The sequence below is a fragment of the Gekko japonicus genome, unplaced genomic scaffold (assembly GCF_001447785.1).
Source record: "Gekko japonicus isolate JY-2015 unplaced genomic scaffold, Gekko_japonicus_V1.1 scaffold251, whole genome shotgun sequence".
Taxonomy (NCBI): Eukaryota; Metazoa; Chordata; class Lepidosauria; order Squamata; family Gekkonidae; genus Gekko; species Gekko japonicus.
This window is the reverse complement of record NW_015161956.1, coordinates 351086-373657: the sequence shown is the minus strand read 5'-3', so window position 1 is coordinate 373657 and position 22572 is coordinate 351086. Positions and strand designations below refer to the sequence as shown.

Here is a 22572-nt window from a genome sequence, read left to right as displayed (position 1 = left end):
CCCCCAAAGCTTCCCCTAAAATCAGCCACGCAGCAAGCAATTGGACAGTCTCTCGCGCAATGACAGACTAACTCCTCTTTCTGCTGAAAAGTGAGAGCAGCTGACTCAGGGTGTGGCATATATACAATCTGCTCCCATAGAGCAGAATGGGAGCTCTGTGGTTGGCTCCCAGAGCTGCCAATCAAGTTATGGACAACTGCTATGGGTGTTTCTAAAGCTCTCCACAAGTCTACCCCCAGCATTGCCTAGGAATTGATTGAATCGATGCCAGGCTGTCCAGAGAACTAACCACTTCAACAAACCAAATGAACCTCCATGGGGAAAAGGTGGCTCGTTTTTGGGTTCAGACACAACACAACCGAACAAACCGGTTCGAAATGAACCACGAACCTGATCAGTTTGTGCTCAAACCATGGTTCATTTCTTGATTCGTGCCCATTCCTACCACCCACCTCTAGAGGCTGGACCACCATCAGAAGAAGCAGAGATGAGAGAGCCTCTCGAACAAGTGAAGCCAGTCCCAATGTCCTCGAAATTGTAGCTGAAGGTCAGGCTTTCGGAGTCACAGGTGCCTCTTCATGAGATACTTGGTAGGACAACACTGAGCCAGGGTGCAAAGGACCCCACTGAAAGGGAGCACTGTATGACCTGGATAAAACAGATTATACTATTCCTATGGTATGGCCAGTCAGTCACCTAGTAGCAGTCTGGGTATTGAGGTTAGATCAAATGAAAATAATTGGGATTCCTAAGGAAGGCTCTACCTCAAGACCAGTGTTCCCTCTAAGATGAGTTAGTGTGAGCTAGCGCAGTTTTTTAGCCTCTGGCTCACACATTTTTGTCTTAGCTCAGCAAGGATGGCTCCAGAGCAAACTAATTGATGCCACAGCCAAATTGCTCACTCACAACTTTAATGCCAGTAGCTCACAAAGCAGAATTTTTGCTCACAAGACTCCACAGCTTAGAGGGAGCATTGCTCAAGACTGAGACCAAGAGACAGGAGAGGAGGCCCTAGAGGATTTTTGGGATGGGGATGGCACCTGATCTGTAAGAGAGCAAGAAACTAGAGCTGGATGAGAAGGATGAATCAGGCAGTCCTCAATCCATTACTCCAACAATGAAGCTCTGGGTGTCAGAGAGATCTCTAATATGACAGCAATGGTATTATCACAGACATAACATCCAAGATCAATACCAGCATTGGGGAACCAGTGAAAGGCAGCACTAGGGACAGGGAAGCATGGAACCATAGCAACTGCCTCCATGCTTGAACAAGGCTTTAGTTCCTTTGCCCTGACTGGAGACAGCAATTTTTCTTCTTGGAAGGATGAAAGTGGAACACAGAGTCCTTATGCAAAGGCCCTGAAGTCCAAGCTTCATTGCCAAGCTACTGAGAATCTGATGAGGAAAGAGCAACCTGCAGTGGGATGGCTGAGTGCACCATTCCCTCAGATACCACCTGGGCTTTCCCCCCAGAGAGTAGCCTAGAAATGAGAGGCTGTCTGACTGCATCAGCTTCATAAATTTCTAGCAACTGATACAGGCATCAACTTTACGCTGCTCCCCTAGGCAAATGAGACAATGGCCATGTCTGTCCAAAAATGGTTTGTCCCGATGTTGGGACTGCCAGCCCCCCCAAGCCACCATCGCCGCCACGCCCGGTGCTCGGGGAACGACTCCGGGACCCCACTCTACTCACCAGGGGGACTGGGGAGCTCTGGGACAGACCGAAGAGCAGAGGGGGACCGACGGCGGGCCACGCATACCCTACGAAGAACAGCAGCAGCGGAGCCGCTGGGAGACAGTGCACCTGCGCCGGGAGAGCTGTGCCGGGCCGCTCAAGCTCCACATCCCGCACAGAATCCTTCAGCCGCAACCCACCTGAGTCGGAAGGGCTGACAGGGAGTTCCAGCCCCTCCCTTGGGTCGGCATCTTCAGCTATACGGGGAGGTGGGGTTTGAGGCTGGGGGTGGGCAGAGAGCACAGGGAACGCTGGGACACGGGGGGGAGGGATAAAAGAGGGCAGTACCGGGTGGCTGATGATAACAACCTGGATTGGAGAAGGCTTAGGAGACAGAGAGAGACGTTAAGAGCCGGCCATCCAGAGGGAACGGGAGCGATGGGGTGGTGATGTAACCCCCCTCCCCGTTCAGGTGTCTGAGGTCCCTGACACTATTAAGGGTAGGACACCAAGGTGGCGGAGAAAGAGAAGCTGGAGGACCACAGTAGCGGCGAGGGGGAGCCTTCTGGATCTTGCTACACGGTTGTTTTCCCTTCATTACTGAAAGCATTTAAAGATGGTCTTCTGTGCAACAGATGCCTAAGTACTGCAGTATCCTGAGAAGAAAACTATTTTCTCTTTATAGCCTAACAACTATCTGTAAAGAAAGTGCTTTCTTAATTGCTAACTATTTGTCTAATCAATAGTTTAGATCCTCTTAAATTGTATGTATTGCTTTAACCTCTCAGGTCATGTTTGTCTAAGGGTAAGTGTTTTCTTTTGAACTATGGTGCTGGAGAAGACTCTTGAGAGTCCCTTGGACTGCCAGGAGATCAAATCAGTCAATCCTAAGAGAAATCAACCCTGACTGTTCCCTGGAAGGCCAGCTAATGAAATTGAAGCTCAAATACTTTGGCCACCAAATGAGAAGGGAGCACTCACTGGAGAAGACCCTGATGCTGGGAAAGACTGAAGGTCAAAGAAGACGGGGACGGCAAAGGATGAGATGGTTAGACAGTGGGACTCAACTGTGCTACTGAACAAAAAAAAAGTGTTTTCATGACCTAGGAGTTCAAGTCTGGATTTAGGGCCTGTAATAAAACTGCCCTCATTGACAAATGAGTGAATCTTCTCCCCGGATACCGAGATAACTTTGCAAGCTCTTAGTGACTTTGCAGAATTGCTTTCAGCTGTGATAAAAGAGTGTTCTGGTGTTGACCATCAAGCACATTCCAACCAATTAACTTTGTAACACCTGGATGTGGGAGGATGGAGCAGAGTATTTTCCAATGCCCTAAGCATTCTGGGAGAGAGGCATAAAGCATGCTGGGATAGACTGCATATGATGGGATGTAATTGGCATGGCAACCAAGTAAGTTGACATCACTGTTCTGACTTATGATTGGATATTGTCTTGACCCAGGGAGGGGTCAGTTTTCTATAAGAATAGCTGTATTTCAATAATGGCTAGCTGGTCTGTGTTACTGAGCCTATTCTGGTCCAGTAGCCAGAACCCCAGCCATCATGCTTCTGGCTTTTGGGACCTGAATGGACTTTGTCTGCTATGCTTGCTGATCAACTGCACAACGACTATCTATGGAGAGGTAATATGCTTGCTTTAGAGTTCAGTTAGGCTGGAAAAGTTTAGAGTTTTTTAATTTTGTAATTCTTCACTAGTCTTGTCTTGGTCTTATGTGTTATGTGCACCTAATAAACTAAAATATATTTTATTTGAATATTTTGTCAAGTCTATGTTAAAAAGTCTCAAAGCCTAAATCTTGTTTGCCTAGCCCTTGACCAACTCTACCAAGAAGACTTTTGTTTTGTTTTGACTTTTGCCCTGCAGCCACATAACCTGCAGTTCTGTTTTGCTTTGTGAGTTCCAGAAACCAGACAGGAGCTTTTGGTCCTTTTGGTCTCCTGGGCTGTTGGGAACTACCTTAAAGGGACCTGGTGGCAGTACTACCCTTGGGGTTGTGTTTTGTTGACTTTTGTTTTGTTTTGCCCTCTTAGGGAGAGTGAGAGAGAGGACCATTTTCCCTCTCACTTCTGAATTTTTGTTTTGTAAACCTTTGTGAAAGTGGGAAAAGCCTTTACACTATCACAGTAAGAACACCTATAACCCCCCCCCCCCCCCGTTTTTTAGAATAAACTGGCTTTGAGATAAAGTGCGATTCTGCATTGGCTTTTCCCTCCATTGTTCTATGAAACCAGTGTTGGAACAGAAATTCCCCTCTGCATCGCATGCCGCTTTCGCTTCCTTTGATCATCGGGTTTTATGACATCTTCTGCATAGATTTATGGCCATTCAGGGGTGACTTTGCAGACAGTACAGCATTGCTCCAAAGAATCTGAATGTGGTTTTGAGCTGAACTTTTTCCTCCCAGTTGAGAAAATGTGGAGCAAATGCTAGATGCAGGATCACCCACAGACTCTCATGAAGAAGGTTCCCAATCAATGAAACCACCATGGCAAATGAAAGAGAACTGAACAGGAAAGGAGAACTCTTACATTTTGAGCACGCACAATCCAATTTTCTTCTCTTAGGGGGTTTCTTTTATTAGGGGGTGAGGCTCTTCTTGCCTAAATGCTATCTCTAGAGGATTCTGAATCAAGGCTCTGAGCAGTTGCAAAGCCCATCAATATGATGCAGAGACCATGAAGAAGTAAATACATAAATATATCATTAACCATTTTTAACATTTATGCGTGGACAAAATTTCCACCCAAAGAACTCAAACCATCTCTTAAGCATTAATAAATCTGGTCATTTCTGTTTAATGTTCCCAATTCTATACTTACTTGATATTACCTTAGACTACTATAATTTCTTGACTCTTGAGCCTGACTCAAACCACAAAAATACATTCCCTGCACAAAACAAAATTAAGAGTTTTAAAAATTAACAGTCAATAAATGTCAACTTTAGCAACCCAGATTTCAGAATCATTAAATACTATTACATTTCTATCCTGCCCTTCTTTCAGGGAATTCAGGGTCACATATATAGTTTTTTCTTCTCCACTGCATTCTTAACACCCACACAAAGTACATTAGGCTGACAGTGTGTGACTGGCACAAGCCACCCAGTGAGCTTCAACAACAGACTGGGATTTGAACCCAGATCTCCCCAAATCTAGTTAAACATCCAAAATGATACATCATGCTGGCTCTCTGAGTGATGTCTACCCCATTTTTAGAGTACGTTATTGTTTTAAAACCATAAAGCTGAGCTGACAAGAAACAATCCACAAAGATTTGCAATAATGATGAAAGCCAGCATGTTCTCACCAAAAGAACACATTTTAAAACAAGTTCCATCCATAGAAGGCAGCTTGTAAACTGCTTTCAAATAATCAAGAGGCCTAACCATGAAATGAGCAGAAGACACTTACTGTTTGTTTCATGGCTGCACAAGTCATCATGTATAATGTCTTTAGTTTTCTGGTAAAGCAATTTTCTTGTTCCACTAGACAATCAAGATGGCTTATGTATGGACCTGGTGGGCACAACAGGAATAAAACAAAGTTTGGACATTTAAAAATGTGGGCAATTTTCAATATTTATTCTTTCCCATCTTGCAACTACTATCAACTACTGAAGATCTTCTAAAACAGGGTATTATTGGACCAAGTATAAAACAAATTTTATTAAGGCTAAGTAAAATGACAAAAAATGCTGTGTAAGCTTTCAGGTTTCCCAGTATTTTCATCAGGCTGGGTATTTAAATGGCTGGTGGCAGTGGTATGCTGCCCCTGAATAAAGATTGAAACTGAGCACAGGTCAGAATCATACAGAAAAGGGTGGATTTTTTTTCAAAATCACCATCATAACCCATATAAAGGGATAGAAACAGCTGGGGGGAGGAACTATCCCAGGGAAAGGTTAAGAAAAAAAATGCCACACTCTTCCCTCATTTTGCTATGGTGCGTATTAGCTGCAGAGTGCCAAAGAATATCCTGCTTTACTATTCTTCACTTGGAAAGATACACACAAGTAGGTCACACTCCTGTTTGTGTGGGGTTATGGCAGACACCTCCACCTCTTCCACCTGCAATATTCCACCCTATCATCACTCTGACCTTGTAATTAGGAAAAGGCAAACGTCTTCCTTTTGCCGTCCAGTTCAATAAGATACAATATTCCAACACCTGTTCTAATCTTAAACAGAAAAACGTGGAGAAAAAAAGGTTTATTTTTTCCTCCTCAATATTTTTAATTTTTTTATAATTGAAACTTTGGGGTACTACTGAAAAAATTTCCTACGAAATATTTTCTCTTTGAGTTAAATGCTTTGAAAGACAATGAAGGCATGCTGTAGACATATACTTTTTTAAAATCCAAGATACACTTCAACATCTAGAAGGATACTAATCTGTATGAGGGGAGAATGGATGGTTTTCATCGCTTCTCAACTATTGCATGCCTTCTGTTGTCCTTCTGAGCAGACTGTTTTCTTGTGGTTGATGTCCCCCACCCAAACCAATGTAAAAAATATACCCACAGATTGGGTAACAATTAGTTTGGGTAACAAGTAGCTTATTGGCCTACCTTTCTGGAAGGAAAAAAAATTAGATGGTATCCTTCTAGATGTAGAAACTGCACCAAAGCCTCAAACTCTAAAAGTTTCATGGAGAACTGAGCTCTAACTAGCAGCCACAAAATGAAGGTAACAGCATCTAGCTGGAACTAATGTATATGTGCTAAGGTAGCACAGGGTGTATCACCTTGCTGTTTTCTCTAGTATTGTGTATATTTACAACTTTGCTTGTGGAAAATAGCTTTTAAATTCCCTAAATATGTCAAATACTGCAATTTTATATGCTAAGTTATAAATAATACATTTTATGTTGCTAAATCTGTAAAATTAGGTTTGATAATATATTAAGTAAGCATTGTGCATATATTTTCCCACATTTTCTATCCCCCCCCCAAGACTTCAAAATTTTCTGAAAGTTTACATCTTTACCTGCAATTTCACTGAAACTGAATTCTAACCAAGACTGTTTTGGATCACACTGGTAGGAATCTACACATTTTCATGAAGTGGCACCCAATAAAGTATGGCAACCAAGCCTCTTCATAAACATGCCACAACTATGTATCTGGGGATATTCATGTTCCCTCCACATTTTGTGTACCTGCTATCATATACAGGTTGCCATATAAAGTGTAAAGCAACACTTACCTCTATGCAAATACACTTAACATCAGGATACACGAACACTGAATAACTTTAGACCACAATTAAAAAAAAACTCAAAATGCAGTATTCAAATAAATGATTTTTTAAATGCTGCATTCCTTTCACAACTGGTAACCATGAACTTATAACAGAAGTGTAGCCGTCAACTAAAAATTGTGGGCACATTTTCAAAAAATGCATTAACATGTAATACTTTGTAAAAGAATGGAGTATTTGAACACTAACATGATCAGAGAATCTGTACTTTCTGCTTGAACCTCTCTGAAGGGGAAGATCAAAATTAGGCCTCAAGAATGCAAAGCTGAAAAGCCCAGCAATAGAATGATTGATTACCTATAAAAAGGGCTACTCCATTATAAAGAGCTTACACAATTAAAACACAAGCATACCCCCAGTATATACAAACTGAAGCACCCTGGACTGTATTATCCTCCTTCTGCATTGCGGAAATATTTTCAAAGGCGAGGAAGAGTCAGCATCTTTAGCTAAATGTAGCTCTCTAGGTATACATAAGACTGTCCTCACATTTTCATACCATCCTACACTCTGCATTTATAGTTTCAAATCAAACTGCAATAACCATTAACAATCACTACATGATTTTTAAAGGATGTGGATATGACATTTAAGCTTTCTTACTATTCCCATGATTAAAACTCTGATTACTGTAATATATATACATATGACAGCAGGAAAGGAGGAAAGGGCTAATACAGCTCTTCAGATGCACACAATATCTGAAGGGGTTGCTTTTTTCACACCAAGTTATACCTGATTTCCAGGAGTGCTGAGAATCTGCAATTCATGTGGGTCTCATGGAAGATACAGATGCGTAGCATTTTGTAAATCAAGGAACAGAAACTGGGAACCCAAGATTTTAAAAATATCCAAAAATCAGCACTGAGAGCACTGTTATATTCAGAAAGCAGGCCATCTATTCACCTGATTTATAATACTGGATTCTTCTCCCCTCCCCTTACCCAATCAACATTCAAATGGTCTGGTATTCATTCAGTGTTATTATGCTTATATGTACTTGTGTAAGAGGGGGAAAAGCCATGAGTTTGTGATGCAAATCTATTTCTAGAACAGCTATCCAATAACTTTTTAAAAATCACTACACAAATTAGAGTAAACCTGATAGAGATCTGAACCTCTGATTCTCTACTCCATACAGTAAATTGACAGTATGTTTAAAATTAACTGCATTGTATTACAAGATGACATAGTTCATAGTTAGCAACTACAGTGACCCTCAGCACCTTGCATCTTACCCTACTATTTCCAGAGACTAAATAGTAGCAAGAAGTTGCCAAAGTGCCAGAGGAAATACAGTAGATTATTTTTTCAGTTACTTCTGCTTAGCTACAGTTAATGTTTAAAAACTCAATAGTAAAGGGTTACAATTTCCATTTAAAGTTAAATTTCTATACTTCGTTTACAGCAAGATTCTGTAAGGCTTGGGTGTTAAAGATTCAGTGTTGGTGTAACATAAGATTTCATGGCTTGAAACTAAATAAAGGTAAGCCATCAGCTTACCTATCAGGACCACTCTTGGGCCAGACCCAGATCCAAGAGAGAACTCATCAAAGGATGAACAAGATGAGATAAGCAATGCTCCCTCTAAGCTGTGGAGTCTCTTGTGAGCAAAAATTCTACTTTGTGAGCCACTGGCATTAAAGCTGTGAACACACAATTTGGCTATAGCATAAATGAGTTTGCTCTGGAGCCATCCTTCCTGAGCGAAAACAAAAATTTGTGAGCTGGAAGCTAAAAAACTGTGAGCTAGCTCAAACTCACTTAGCTTAGAGGGAACACTGGAGATAAGGACCACCACAAGGGATATCAGGAGATACCTGACACCATCCAGATCCCCTGGGCCTCAAATAGAAAGATCTTTCCCCTGAGGACTCAGCTCCAGATGCTGCCAGTGTACCAGCCTCTGGGGCAGCCAGCCCCCTGCCTCACAGGGCCAGATCCCAGACCATCAGTCCTCTAGGTTTTCTCTCCATCTGGCAGGAGTGGTAGACACAGTGGGCCCACAATGAGGCCCTCAACAACAACAAAGCAGCAGGCTGGCAGTTCATGCAGGAGCACATACAGTGCTTTGCAGAAGCACATACAGTGCTTTGCAGAATCCGGGCTCAGTAAAGCCCAAAAACAGGTGGTGCTTCTTCCTCGCCTGGGTATTTAAGCCCTGGTCTAAACTGACAACTTTGCTCATTCAACCAGTCTGCATGGCCAGTATGCTTCTGTACTATCTGTAAACCTGGACCCAGCTATACCTCAACTATGTGCTCACTGGAAGACTGGACCTAGCCTCCAGCTACTGCTAACTTTTGCTCCTGATCTGTCTGTGGTCTGCTACAAGCCCTCTCTGTCAGCGACAGAACTTTACCCAAATGACACAAGCGCTTCACTGACAAAGAGGGAAAGGAGATAGGAAGTAGCAGAACTGTCAACTTCACTGGAGCCACAAAATCCATATGAACCATGTACAGGCCTTGGTCTCTAGAACTGCTGTTTTCTGGCAAATAACCAGCTGAGGATCCTGGCCTCACCCAGGATAAGATAACATAACGCCAACACAAAACTCAGTTTGTGCTGCTGCAATTGGATTGACTAAAATATTTTGTAGTATATTCTGCCAATGAGGTTAAACTTTTTTGTTCCACCGTTTTTAACAGCAACTTGCAGAGTATATACTGAAGCTACCCAGGTTCACAAAATATACTGAGAACTGTCCTATTCAGACAGCAGTCAGGCAATACTCTTAAAAGTACTCATACTAGACTGCCCAATTCAAGAAAATACGATTCAAAGATACCTCTTAGGCAAGACAGTGTATTCTGCAATGTTTCTGTTGTTCTTAATTTGGTGACAAGTAGGTTTTAAAAAACAAGGAAAGAGAGCAATAGCAGTGTATGATATGATTAGAAAGTGAGAGCAAAGTGCTTTTGGGAAACCTAGAGAAGGGCTAGCATTAATTTTTACTTGATCAAGACTCTATATTTTGCATCAGGGAGAAGCCTGATCTTCCCCAGTCTTCCCCAACTTAATCTATCCATTCCAAAAAAAACATATGGTAGCCTCCTTATAATCTTTCTTCACACTACTTTCCACAGGCATAAACATTTTACATTCCAAGATGCCCCATCTGAATTTCAAAGTGGCATGGTCCTAGGAGAATTATACCATATGCCTTTTCTTTAGATCACCCCTCACATCCAAAGAAGTACTGGTCAAAGAGGGCCACCACAGGGAAGGCAAAAAGCAGCCACACACTCCTCCTTCCCTATGCCTGGGCCCAGCTCCAGCTTTTACTGTTTTACCTTCTTAAAGGGTTAATTCCCTTGAGAACATACCTGTGGGAAAGCAGTATATAAGCAAAACAAATAACCTTCAACAAGCCCCCAAGATCACCTTCAGCTCCTCTGCCCTCTCCCTGTGGAGGAAACAACCTGGACTATTTGCCAGGGGGCAGAATTTGCCACACACGCACTCTCTATATGGTATATATGGGGCTGAATTTTAAATCATTGTAAAGCGCTTTGGGGACAAATTTTCAGGTTTTCTAAACACATCCACACCATTATTAGGGATATTTGTTATCTCTGACTGCTACAGAATCAGTAGACAGCCCCTTCTTGTATATACTCATGTCTCGCTTTTCTCCAGCAAGATCCTCCTTCAAGACAGGAATTAATGAAAGGGGAGCTGTGTCAAAAAACTGCTTGTGATAAAACTGGAATTCACTATATTCATTATATAAGCAAATATAAACAGCTTGACAAGTTTCCAATGCCTATTGAGTTCAGACAGGAAAAGATACTTAAACTGCATTTTCAGCTGCTGTAAAAAGAAAAAGGCCTTTGATACTACTTCATGCCCATCTTTCTCTCTTTTTTCATTCTAAGCCATTTTGGCAGCTGAATAAGCAAAATTCACGTATGCATTTATTACATTTCTACAACACCTACCTACTTCAATAGATGCAGCTGCTGACTATTTAGGATATAGCAATGAATACAGTGCATACCAATTAATACATTCAAAATGTGTTCTTCAGCCATCTGCTGCAGCTCATGAACAATGGTACATCAGAGAGATCCGTCAACTCGATTCAACATTTCTTTTTAAAGCTAGCCATAACTTACTGCATTCGAGGCTCATCCTTCCTAGCTCTGCTTGTTTAAGAAAACCCTCTACCTACGGTTTTCATTAATATATATTCCAAAATGTAAAAAGCACTGAAAGCGAAAATAAAACGGGGGAAAGAGAAAATTGACAGGGAAAGTAAACAGCCAGGAAATTATTTAAGAACACTGCAAGTGTATACGCGTATGAATGACAGGAGGAGTGGAGTTATCCTACTTCCAAAAAAAGTCCCTAAATTCCATTTCCAGTGCATATAACCTAGGGAAAATCCCGGTCTGTTAAGTGGCATAAAGGACAACGGGAGAGAAGCCAACAAGAAGTTCAGGTGCAGAAAGAAATGGCCACGTAATTCTCCTCCGCCGGACTCAGGAAGAGTCGAAACCCACTGAGGGTTTCGCGGCTCCGAAGGAAAATGACCACCGACAAGGACAGAAGAAGGGACCAGGTCCCCACCAACCTAAGAGCCGGGCTTCCGTAAACGAAAAGCTCGAAGCTTAAAACACCCGAACTTGCCCCGGGTACAGAGCTCAGGAGGACACGCACACACACACTCAGGATCCTGGCCCGATCCGCAAGTGCGCAGGGTGTACTGCGCCTGGTCAAGCCCCGCCGCTGTTCTTCAACCCTGTCTACACCGGCCCTTCAGCTCACCCCCTCTTACCTCGGCTGAGGCCATCGGGCCGCAGCCCGCGGCTCTTACTCCACTTCTTCCTCTCACTCCGCCATTTTCCCTTCCTTGCCTCGGCCACCCAATGGGGTCCCGTGCGGAGCGACCGCCCCGCCTACCTCGACATCCCCCTATTGGGTTAAGCTCCTATCAGTCACTTCCTTAATTACATCCGTTATTGGATAGCCGATGCAGCCTTGAGCGAGCTTCGGAGGACGCCCTCTCGAACGGTCCCCCTGATTGGCGAAGAATGGGACGTCAATTCGAGAAGAGATTGGCTATTCTTAAGTGCCTAAAACGCCTACCCTTCCGCTCCGCGGGGTTGGTGGGATAGAAATTAACGCCAGGGGTCTGTATAAACTGCCATTCTGGACGCCCCCTGCAGGAAACGCATGAGCGGTGCAAATGCGGGTTGTGTCAAGAAAGGGCTGATCATGTACGGCAAAAATAATCGAGGGGCCAGTCAGTGGTATAGGTTCTTAAGGAAGGAGTCAGTCCTAAATTAGGGAACGTTTTTATGGCTCTATTTGATAATTCTACACTGATATTGTAGCATAATTATACAGAAGTCCAGCGGTACCTTAAAGACTATCAACATTTTCCCCAGCTTTCATGAATCGAAACTCACTTCTTCACATTCTCTGAAGGTGAATTTTAATTAGAAAATGACAAAAGGGATTGGGGGTGGTTACAGAGAGGCTTGGTGTAAATCTCACAAATCTTTCAGGTGTGATTCTCTGTATAAGTGACTGAAATAAATTAAGCTGTTACCAAAAACAACAACATCAACTTTATAGCCAGCGTTTCTCACTGTGACTGTAGATGGATTACAAAATATGAAAGACAATTCAGAATGCAGAGATCTCTTATAAAAAAAATAATGCTGTGGAGCTACGATTACTTGCAGAATTGAAGATTATGAGTCAAGTTTCAGTCTCTCTTAAAGTAAACAGATTCACAATAACTAATAAAGAAGCAGTCTGAAGCATAAAAATTTAACTGACATCACTAAAGGCATATAGCATATGCAATGTTAAGAACAGCCAAGTGAAGTTCCTGAAAAGTGGATCATATTGAGCTGATGATATTATCGACATCCAAATCTCTGTTGAAGCCAGGATGACAGATGATGATTAATTGTTTGATGAGTTCTAATTCAACACTTTTGCATTGCATTTGATTTTTTTTTTAACAACTGTAACTTTCAGGTTGGTAACAGTGTAACAGCCTCACAACATTATGTGGAAAATGGTTTCTTCTCTCTAGCATCTGAAAAAGTGAGCTCTGACTCACAAAAATTCATGCTGGAATAAATGTTAGTCTTTAAGGTGCCACAGGCATCTGATTTATAATAGCTTTAGGTTTTCGTCTCCTGGGGGCAGCTGCCTTTCTTGGATCATGGGCAGAACATGTAATGTTACTTTGCCTCCACAATATTTTATACAATTAAACACAGGCTTCTAGATATTCAATTTCAGCGCTTGACTGAGGCAGCCAGGAAAACCTGTTCCCCAGTTCATCTGAGACACTGGGCCAGACAGCTACTTATTTTTGTTCTCTAACTAATCACCATCAAAGAAGGGAATTTATGTTAGCCAGATTTAACTTATTGCCATTGGCCATCTTTTCTGGAAGATGCCAAAAGAATCCCCCATGAATGTCCCTGTTCTTTTAAATTGTCCATTTTATACTAAGATTTGAGGAAAATTTCTGGACACCCTTCGTTTTACATGGCGTTGTCTTCCTGAGAGTATCAAGGTCCAGTTGCTACTGTCTGGGCAAAATGCTTGTATAACTTTTAATGTTGCTTGTTTTCTTCAATCTGTAATTCGAACCAGGGAAACTATTAATTGATCAGTTCTTCTTTGTTGGCTGTTCGACAGCCATACCTTTGATGTATTCCTAAATTTTAATGTTATCTTATCTCTTACATGCCAATAAAGGTCGTCTGTCTGTTACTTTTATCCTCTTCTTGGGGCTTTCTTCAAAGCAGCAGGCTGGCTCTTTATAGAAACAAAAGACTGGGTTTCGGAGCATTGTAAGGAGCATGGAGAGGTGCTCTGCATTTATAAATGGTTCAGTCTATCCTACATGACAAAAAGAATGTCACTGCTAGTATTGCTTTATGACAGCTATAGACATCCCCCACGTCACGCAGCTTGCCTTGACAGCTCTGACCAAGCAGCCATTGGGACCAACAGGATTAACTGCAAGCTGGAGATGGTGTGAAAAGTGGGATCCAAACTTATGGTTTACTGCACCTCAATTAATGTGTGATTTAAATAATACAGTACTAAGGTAACTCTCATCATTTGTTATACCTGGGGCTGCAAAGTGATAAGTGAGAACATTTTTTTGGGGGGGGTAAGTGACCCTGAGGCCAGAAGAAACAGGAACTTCAATTTCAGCGATGTGGAAGCCTGAGCATAGATTGCCTTGATAATATGATTCAATAAACATAGCATTTGTATTCAAGATTCAGCTGGATCCTCTCTTGCATTGGGGGATAAGATTTCATTTGGCTCAGCCGACTGGGCGCTGGGCCTGATCATCCCCCCTCACTCAAACAGCCAGGAGCTGAGTGCAATTTAGCATTTAACAAGGGTTGCAAATTTCTAGGTGAGACCTGGAGATCTCCTGAAATTACAACTGATCTCTAGACTGCAGAGACCAGTTTCCCTGAAGGAAATGGCTGCTTTGGAGGGTGGATTCTATGGCATTATATTCCACTAAAGACCTTCCCCGCCCCTCCCAAAACCCTGCCCGCCTTAGACTCCACCACCAAGTCTCCAGGAATTTCCCAGCATGGAGTTGGCACTCTATTTCCATTTATGCTGTACCTGTATATTTGTAAAGGAAGCAAATATGATAAAGACATGGCAAGTCTCCAGTAGTCTCCTCCTTTTGATGAAAAATTACTCCCCTCCTTCCAGTACTGAGTACTTTCTTGACCAACCTGGCTAAGCCGTAGCCCCAAGAACTATGCATATAACTTCTACAAGGGGGCATGGTGACACTGAGTAAGATGGTGGCCGCTTGACCTTTAGGCTCTGCTTCCCTCACTTCTCCTGAAGCTTATACTGCACCAATATTGCAGGGATCTGCCATAACTATGGGGAAAAACAACGGCAACATTTCCCAAATCACTAAAACTGTGAGTAAATCCACACAAGACTTCTCACCACAGGAGAACCGTCCGGACCAAAAAGCCTCTGGCGCTGAAAAACCTAATATGGCGGATGACAAGACAGTCTCACACCTGCTGGAAATGGTGTTGAATAAACAGGACTTACCGAGCTTGTTAGAAAGAATGGAAAGAAGACTAAGGGACCAAATACAATATTCTATTAAACCAGTAAGAGAACAGCTCGTGGTAATTCAAGCCGCCTCAGAGAAAACTTCAATGGCAGCTGAGACAGCCCTTAATTTGGGCATGACCCTCAAAGATGACGTAAGGGAAATGCAAGCCAGAGAAACTAACACACGAGAACGATTAATGATCCTTGAGACCCAATTTAAAAATTAAATCTAAAATTTAGGGGTCTCCCAGAGGGGGCGGAGGGAAAAATGGATCTCATTTGTTTCACCTCGAATTGGTTAGCCTGCATTCTACAACTGGAACCTGGAGTAGCGCCGGCCATTTTGAAGGCTTTCCGTATCGGTCTGCCTGTCAACCCTAAAAGAGCTGGTCCAAGGGACTTGTTAGTTCACTTTGCTGATTGGAGGACCAAAACAAGTATTCAAGAAGAGGCCAGAATCAGGGGATATCTTTTATTTAATGATATACAAGTGCTGGTCTTCCCTGATGTACCGCAAGAAGTCCTCACCATAAGAAGATCTCTGAAAGCGGTGACTACGCGCCTGCAGGCAGCTAACATCCATTATAGGTGGCTTACCACTGGAAATATTCAAGTCTCTCATCACATATCCCTTCTGCATGCCTCGGATGAAGAATCTGGACTAGAGTTACTGGAGTCATTGCACCTCTCAGAAGATACAAATAACTACCGCTGTCCACAGAAGAGAAAAACGTGTTCATCTTCGTGTCTTCTGTGCTGGCACACATGGGACTGCCGGAAGGCAGGCCTGCCGCGGAAGAACATTCCAAGAGCTTTCTCAATCCTGTAAGAATTGAGTCCCCCCTCCCCTCGGAGAGAATTGTGAAATGAGCCATTTCCCGCCCATTTGGTCACGTGACGAGGGGAGGGGGAGGCACCTCTCTCTCTCAGTCCTTTTTTTGCCGCCGTGAGGAAAGGACATATTTTCCAGAGCTACTGTTCTTTTACCTCAGGTTTAAACAAAATTCAGTTTTTTCTTTTTTTTTTACCATCTTTTCTCTGGAGATCTCAACTCCATGGCTCTCTTCAAGAAATGCCAGGCTTGTGGGTCGAAGATGGCTACTACAGATGACCATCTAAAATGCCTCCTGTGTCTGGGAGAGGGCCACAACACAACCTCCTGCGAAATCTGCGGTATGGTAAGCCCGAGAACCAAGCAGGAGAGAGCATTAAAGTTGAAAGCAGCCCTTTGGGAGCAGACCTTGTCTCGGGGCACTAGTACTCCCTCCCCGTCGAATCTCACTACCGACGTCGTCAAGGGCCCTTTAAAATCCCAAAAGCCGAAGCAGGTCTCGGCAGGGAGGAGCCGGAAAAGGTCCGTATCTGCCCAACCGCCTCAGAAAAAGGCAAAAACGGGCAAATCTAAGTCCTCTACTGTGTCCCCGATGGGAACTGAGGCAAACTTACCGGCATCGCCGTTGCGCTCAACGTCGGAGCCTTCGGCAACCGCAGTGACGTCGGCGATCGGCGCAGTCGCAGCTTCGACGTCGAAGAAGTCCGTTTTCCTATCTAAGTCCTCTACTGTGTCCCCGATGGGAACTGAGGCAAACTTACCGGCATCGCCGTTGCGCTCAACGTCGGAGCCTTCGGCAACCGCAGTGACGTCGGCGATCGGCGCAGTCGCAGCTTCGACGTCGAAGAAGTCCGTTTTCCTATCTAAGTCCTCTACTGTGTCCCCGATGGGAACTGAGGCAAACTTACCGGCATCGCCGTTGCGCTCAACGTCGGAGCCTTCGGCAACCGCAGTGACGTCGGCGATCGGCGCAGTCGCAGCTTCGACGTCGAAGAAGTACGTTCCTTCGACTCCAGCTCCATCGACGTCGAGACGCTCCCGATCGACTCGACGTCGTAGTCCAGCTTCTCGACGTCAACGTTCCTCGACGTCGAGCTCTGACGTCGTACATCAACGTCGATGAGAGTCCCCGGTTGTGGGTGATGCGGACGTCATCAGTCTTCATTCGTCCAGGAAGTCTTCCAGATCTGGTTCTTCGGGCAGCCAAGGATGGGACGTTCATCCGTGGGGCTACCCTGTCGATTGGGAACAAGTTCCCCCCTGGTGGGTGCCACCTTGGTGCCAAAAGCCTGCTGCAGAGTCGTCGGAGTCCAAGTCGAGATCCACATCGACGTCGAGACCTTTCCACGTCAAAGTCCCTTGCCGGTGCCAGGTCTCCTGTGGGACAATTGGACGTTGCTCAGTCAGAGGGACAGGCCTCGAGCGACGGCTCTGATTCCGAATCGGAACACACCTTGATCCCGTCGCCTGAGGAGGCAGTAGGGGATCCTACCCCAATTTCTCTGACTGAGGAATTGAAGGGCTATTCAGAGCAGCTTCTGCGAATGGTTAAAGCCCTTGAAATAGAATTTGTCTCTCCCAAACCTTTAGAGGAAGATCCCGTGTCGGTGATTTTATATGCCTCTGATGTGGGCCCAGTGGCTATTCCTTTGGTTAAGGGGATAAGGGAAATTACCTGCAATAACTGGGCTCGTCCGGCTTCGGTTGCAGGATCTGATCGAAAGATAGAGAACCTCTATAAAATAACAGAGGATGATGGTTTCTTCCTATATCACCATCCCCAACCCAATTCGATGGTGGCGGAGGTAATTCCCTCTAAACAGACGGGAGGACCGAGTCTTCTCCTCTAGACAAAGAGGGCAGAAAGTTAGATGCTTTAGGGAGAAAGCTCTATTCGTCTGGAGCTCTGACACTAAGAATAGCTAATTTTAAGGCTATTATGGCCAGGTACCAAGTTACGTTATGGGATCAGTTAGCCCCATTACTGGCTGACCTTCCAGATAACAAGAAGGAGCAGGCCAAGCTAATTCATACAGAGGGAGCTCGCCTAGCCAGACATGAGCTCAATGCTTCCAGACATGCAGCTGACGCTGCGAGCAAGGTTATAGCATTGGCCGTAGTCCTGCGTAGGCACTCATGGTTACGCTCATCCGCCCTTCCCCCAGATACGAGGGCGCGAATTGAGGATTGCCTTTTGAGGGTAAACTCCTCTTTAGCGAACAGGCTGACGAGGTTTTAGAGAAAGTGCGAAGGACTAGCTGACAGCTAAGTCATTAGGTTTAACTACGCAACAACAGCCTCAATCTACGAAAACTAGATACTTTCAGTACCTAGACACTTTCAGTACCTAACCGCAGTCAGAGGGTGTCGCTTCTCGCCTGCCTCCCAACCATTTAGGGGGTCTTTCCAGCATCCTTTCCCCCCAAAATGTCAACAACCCGTACAACGAGGTAGACAGTCTCACTCCCCTAGGGGATCATTCTCCAGGGGTAGGAGTTCACAATGAGGTGTTCCCCCTCTCTTCAAGGCCCGTTTGGCACGTTTTTTCAGTCAATGGTCTATGGTTTGTTCGGATACGTGGGTGTTAAGCATAATAAAGTTTGGTTGCTTTCTGGAGTATAAAGATACCCCTCCTGTATCCTTCGAGGTCCCTACCTCGCATAGACAAGACGAGGCCTTGGCTTTAGAGATCGATTGGTCGCTAGTAGCAGATTCCAGTGAGCGGTTGCTAACCCAGGTTCATTTCACCATCAATACTCTCCAGTCATTGGGAGTTGTGGTCAATTTGAAGAGGTCTAAACTTTCCCCCGTTCAATCTATCCTGTTCATAGGGGCTAGGATACACTCAATAGCTCATAGAGCATTTCTACCTGAAGACAGGACCAGAGCTATACAATCCCTGGTTTACTCTTTCTTCCACAAGAGACATCAGAGGACCCTATTCATTCAGAGGCTCTTAGGTCTCAAGGTTTCCATTACCTCCACGTTCATGCACGCCAGGCTCTGCTTGAGACCTTTGCAGAATTGGTTTTTGCGAAGGTTTAACTCGGAACGGGATTCTCAGTAGGTTTTCCTCTCCATCCCTAGGCAGATCCTGTCCTCCCTACGATGGTGGATGACATGGGGGAACGTGGTGCGGGGGTTTCCGTTGGCGCCCAGTCTTCCTGACACACATGTGTTTACGGATGCCTCCTTAGAGGGCTGGGGAGTGCACTCTGGGTCCATACAGGTGAAGGGCCTATGGTCCCCCACGGAGTCTAAATTTCATATCAACAGACTTGAGTTTAGAGCGGTAAGATACGCCCTTCTCTCTCTTGCAGATTCCGGCCTTGGGAAGTCTATTCAAATAATTATGGACAATACAGTCGCGATGTTTTACGTCAACAAGCAGGGTGGTACAGGTTCCCTTTCCCTATGCAAGGAAGCTTCGCTCATTTGGGAATTAGCGATTCGAACAGGGATTCCACCTCTCAGTGGTTCACATTCCGGGCTCTCAAAACAGCCTAGCAGACATACTCAGCAGAACAGCTCTCATGGTCCACGAGTGGTCCATTCCGTTCACGTACCTGATCCCCATATTCCAGAGGTGGGGTTGGCCGGAGGTAGACCTCTTTGCCTTGACGGCAGACGCAAGGTGCCTGTTGTTCTGTGCCAGGTCACAAAAGGGGGACAACTGTCTGGGGGATACATTCCTCCTCAGATGGACTGGCGCCCTGTTTTTATACTTTTCCGCCTCTTCCCCTCTTACCGAGAGTGTCGACAAAACTAGCACACGACAGATCAGCGTGCATACTGATAGCTCCGCTATGGCCCCGTCGGCCTTGGTTCCCGCTGCTGCTAACGCTAACAGGGAACGAAAGGTGCCCATTACTGCAAGTTCCAGACTTGCTACGGATCGGTCATACTCGCCACCCTGCCCCCCACACCCTAAATCTACACGCATTCATTTCCACGTAGATACTTGTTCTGATCAGGTAACGGAAATACTACTGGCTTCCCGTAAACCCTCCACCGGAAAGTCCTATAAGGCCAAATGGTGTCGATTTACTATTTGGGCGCAAGACCGTAAGATTCGCCCGGACACTTGTCCTTTGATGGAGATCTTTGAGTACCTCCTGACACTAATTGACCAAGGTCTTTCCCCTTCGTCCATTAAGGTTCACTTTGCGGCCATATCGGCTTTCCACTTGGGAATTGAATCCAAGCCGATATTTTCCAATGCCTTATCGAAACGGTTTCTAAGGCGATTGTACATCAAATTCCCTGTAGTACGGCCTCCCTTCCCTCAATGGGATCTCAAATTGGTGTTAACACAGATGATGGCGGCTCCGTTTGAGCCACTGGATAAGAGTTCATTAGTTCATTTGACACACAAGGTCATTTTTTTGGTCGCCATTATTTAGGCTCGTAGAGTTGGGGAATTACAAGCCCTTCGAATGGATTCCCCATGTTTAGAATTTCACCCTGATAAGGTGATGCTACGGCCAAGCACAGATTCCGGCCAAAGGTGCCTACTGCGTTCCATACTTCACAGGACATAGTCCTCCCTACTTCTTCCCCAGTCCAGTTTCCGAAGTAGATAAGGAGTTACATACTTTGGATCTCAGACGAGCGTTATTGTTTTACTTGATACGCACGTCGGTGTTCAGGTCCACAGTTTGTTTGTTTGTTTGTTGCACTGGTCCCAAAAAGGGACAGACGGCCTCGAGGCAATCCATCTCCAGATGGATTGTTTCAGCCATTCATAGCAGTTATGCCTCTGCAGGTCTCCCCTGTCCCTTTCCAGTCCGAGCCCACTCTACGAGGGCACAAACTACCTCGACTGCCTTCGCGGCGTCTATCAATATTTCTCACATATGTAAAGCAGCTACTTGGTCTTCGTCTTAGACTTTCATTCAACACTATTCAATCGATGTTGATTCTAAAGCTGACGCATCTGTGGGTGCAGCAGTGTTACAATCGTTACTTAAATAGACTGTTCGCCCACACCCGCCTCCGAGTCTTGTGTAGCTTGCTAGACTCCCATGTGGGACTGCACAGAAGACACGAAGATGAAAACATGGTTGCACTTACCTGTAACTGATGTTCATCGAGTGTCTTCTGTGCTGGCACACATCCCTCCCTCCTTCCCCGCTGTGGACGACTTGTATTTTCCACGGCGGCAGGTTAGGACTGAGAGAGAGAGGTGCCTCCCCCTCCCCTCGTCACGTGACCAAATGGGCGGGAAATGGCTCATTTCACAATTCTCTCCGAGGGGAGGGGGGACTCAATTCTTACAGGATTGAGAAAGCTCTTGGAATGTTCTTCCGCGGCAGGCCTGCCTTCCGGCAGTCCCATGTGTGCCAGCACAGAAGACACTCGATGAACATCAGTTACAGGTAAGTGCAACCATGTTTTCTCCTTCTACTCCTGATAAGATCAGTAAACTCCCCATTTGAGATGACAGTTCTTCGATGTCGGCAGATGACTCTCCCTCTCGACCTGACTTGTAATCTCTGTATCTTGGATAATCTTTATACTTGTAGAGCTATTTGATGTTTTCTCCTCTTGGTTATGTTTGTATTTGGGATGGCATATTCTGTTAGTACTTAGGATTCCTGTAGTATTGGATTTAATGTACGTTTTATTACTCTGGGGTTTTTTCCCCTTCAGGATAGGAAGGGGGGAGCTGGTAGATCATTTTGCTCCCAGTTTTTAGAGATCTCCTCTGGACATTTGCCCGAGGTTTGGGTTAAACGTTCATTTCCAAGGTTGATCTCTCAGTTTTCTAGCCTGTTGCTAGATGTTTCTTTTGGTATTGTGTTATTACACTCTGTTTTTAGGGCTCTGCTCTAGTTTTTCAATAGTAGTATTGCACTTACACTTGTTTTTACCGGGGGGGGGGGATTTTACGGGTGTGTGTGCTCTGAATCAATTGTCTACAAGAGGTCTTTTTGACTTACTGTTTTTATTGTTAATTAATTGCTACCTGTTTCCATTTTTTAATCATTTAATCAACTTGCACCTTGATTGATTGCCCTATTGAGCATACTTGACGAGTATTTACACATTATTTATATTTCTGCTTATTCATATTAGTGATTGTGATAGTTGGGGTGATTCACAGGGGGAAGATTAATTTTTTTAATTGATTAATTGTATTTCATTAATTATTAAAGATTCTTTGTTGTTCTGTCAGCAACTGTTGGGTGTTTGAGCATTTTTAAGTACTTAATACTATAATCAATTTGCTAGAGCTTTAATTGAATCTCTGATTTCCTTAAGCATGTATTTGTTTTTATCCTATTTCAATTACAATACAATTATATTGTAGACTGCCTCGTGGACAGATTGTTCCAGAAACGCAAATGATCTCACTCAGGGGACTCTGGAACTAAACTATCCAAATTATTCACTAAATACTGCCTAAGTGACACCTGGAGATTTTTCTGCCTGGCACAACACCTTTACCAGGATAGATTATATTCTGGTATCTCATTCATTCCTTCCATTGGTTGAGTCAGCTGACATTGGTCCCAGACACCTTACAGACCATGCTTTGCTAGAATGTCAATTCAAAACAGACCCAGACATGTTACCTGATTGACAATGGTCTATGGACAAAAGCATTTTATTAAGAGATTCTGTCAAGGAAAAACTGGATCTGGATATTAAAATTTTTTTTGCAGACAATACAACCCTGGAAATATC

At 44.3% G+C, this 22572-nt stretch overlaps 1 long non-coding RNA gene across 1 annotated transcript in view; it reads right to left on the bottom strand.

The window, feature by feature from the left end:
- The window catches only part of LOC107126025, a 19029-nt gene extending 7208 nt beyond the window's left edge, over nucleotides 1-11821 (bottom strand). The window contains exons 1-3 of the long non-coding RNA XR_001483060.1: nucleotides 11746-11821; nucleotides 5116-5219; nucleotides 4523-4591 (exon numbers count right to left, since the gene is read on the bottom strand). This is a non-coding gene — a long non-coding RNA (uncharacterized LOC107126025). The remainder of the gene's footprint in view (nucleotides 1-4522; nucleotides 4592-5115; nucleotides 5220-11745) is intronic.
- Between the last annotated feature and the right edge of the window lie 10751 nt (nucleotides 11822-22572).